Source organism: Mirounga angustirostris, unplaced genomic scaffold, assembly GCF_029215605.1.
Source record: "Mirounga angustirostris isolate CCGP_5_RB_7025 unplaced genomic scaffold, mMirAng1.0.hap1 SCAF_3, whole genome shotgun sequence".
Lineage (NCBI taxonomy): Eukaryota > Metazoa > Chordata > Mammalia > Carnivora > Phocidae > Mirounga > Mirounga angustirostris.
The window spans coordinates 93,777,213-93,779,335 of record NW_026991711.1 but is presented as its reverse complement, the minus strand read 5'-3'; the positions used below and the strand labels follow the sequence as shown (position 1 = coordinate 93,779,335).

The 2,123-nt window shown below is 51.6% G+C and overlaps 1 non-coding gene across 1 annotated transcript; it reads left to right on the top strand.

Annotated features, from left to right (window-relative positions):
• The first annotated feature begins 1,652 nt into the window (after positions 1-1,652).
• LOC123840055 (U6 spliceosomal RNA) lies at positions 1,653-1,756 on the top strand. Its single transcript, XR_006789875.1, has one exon. It is a non-coding gene; the product is annotated as a U6 spliceosomal RNA (small nuclear RNA).
• The last annotated feature ends 367 nt before the right edge of the window (positions 1,757-2,123 follow it).

Below are 2,123 nucleotides of genomic sequence, written 5' to 3'. Positions count from 1 at the left end.
AGAGGTTTGCAAAGAATTTCCCAGTCTAGCTGACCAATGGTTCAAGCACTGGTTTTCAAACCGGCTCAGCTAAGGAATCTTCTGTCCATTGAAATCATAATCAGAACTGTGATATGCAGCAGAAATAAAAGCACAGTGGCTCTCTTTTGAAAAGGTGGGAGGCCCTGACCAATCTCTCCTTTTCCCACATGCCCCTGCAGCTGCCCCTGGGAAATGAATGACACCTCCACCTAATCCCCAGGTGAATCCCCAGGACTCTCATTCTTATTCTCTTTTCTTTCTTTCCTAAAAACCAAAGACAAAAACAAAACAAAACAAAAAACAAAAACAAGGAACAAAAAACAACCCACAGCACTTTATTCATCCACACTCCCCTGGTCCAGAGGGGATCCTGGCCACAGCCTGGAGTTGTGCCCACAGTGGTCTTGATGGGCCTCCTGGACGTCTAAAGGTTACACACTCTGAGGACCTTCCTTTTCTCAGAAAGTGGGAGATGCCCCCGAGTGGCTCCAGCATCCATTGTTCTCTGGCAACACCCTGCCTTCCTTCACCAAAAGACACCAGGGTCATGGTCTGGCTGGCCCTCCTGAGATGCTAGGACACCTCTTCTGCCAAAAGACAGGGTTGTCAAGAGACATTGTTATCACCCTCTGCTTCCAGCCCACCATTTAGGTAGAAAAGAGACAAGTATATACAATCTCTGCTGTCCTAAGGGAGAAACTGAGGCCCAGAGAGGTTGACCCTCTCTGTAAAGCAGGAGTAGAGATCTTCCCAGCCCCAGTCCAAGCCTCTCTTCCCAGCAGCATTAGCTGATCCACCACCCCTGTGTGCATGAAGGCAGTGGCCATAGGCCTGAAGGGAGGGTACACTTCTCCTCCAAAGCCAAGCCAAGCTGTACCCCTGCTTTTCCTGCAGACCTCACCAGGCACGGCCCCCTCCCCACCTGGCTTATCCTGGCTGAAGCTGGAGCCTGTGAGTCCTTCTAGGACCAGGCGATGACCCAGTAGCCAGGGCCCCCCCACCCCAAGACAGTATGTACTGCATAGATCTTGTGCCCTTTTCATCCTTATCGCCAGTGCCCCCAAACTCTGTCTGCTCATCTTCTCAGGGAGAGCGAGCACTTGCCTAATAAGCACTTAACTGGTCTCCAAAGCCAAGGTTTGTTCCAATGGGTTTGACTTTCAACCTCCCCATGTCTCCTTGAAAAGATGAACCACGCTTTTGTACCACAGGACATGCCAGGAATAGCTCACATAGACTGCTTTCGAGAGGGGGGCTCATGAGGAAGAGGCCACAGAGAAGGCAGACATCTGAAAGGTGCCATTAAGATGATGAACGCCTTTTTCCATGGTGCCTTGGGCAAGGCGTTGAGCTTTATTATTCATCTCTTCCACGGGGAGGTCACGCTGTGAGAGTCTCCTGTGCTCCTTTGGCCAGGACGCGTGCTCTGGGACCACACTCGCATGCTTGGAAATGGAGGATGCCGAGCAGGGCCTCAGAATGCTCTGTCTCTGGCGAGCTCAGTGCATCCCTGCCTGAAAGCAGGGCTTGGGCAAAACAGACCAGGGTCCCTTGTAGACCACTGTGGCCATGTCACAGCCACCATCCCCTCTCCCCACCATCACATTTCCCCCAAACCCGCAGATTCCCATGCTCCCTTCGGCGGCACATATACTAAAATTGGAACGATACCGAGATTAGCATGGCCCCTGGGGCAAGGGTGACACGCAAGCCAGCAGATTCTCCCCATGGTCTGCTACTTCCCATCAAGGGAAAAATCCCAACAGCTAAGCCAGAGTTCTGACCAATTTAGAAAGGTCTGAACACACTATACTAACAACAATAACGACCGATGACCCAGTCACTGTAATGACCAAGGGCTGTGTCAGGTGCTCGACATTTCCTGCAAAGCAGTGTTGGCCATCTTGCTTGCCCAGAGACTCAGAGAAGTTGGGAAACTTGCTGCTGTGTAAGTAACAGCAGAGCCGGGATTGGAAACCATGCCTGAGGCTCCAAAGCTTGCCATACCCTTTCCATTGGTACATTGCTCGTGTGATCGAGAGGGTGAGACTTTGCTGTGACAGAAACAAGAGGCTGGATTCAAGGTCTGGGAGGAACTGGGT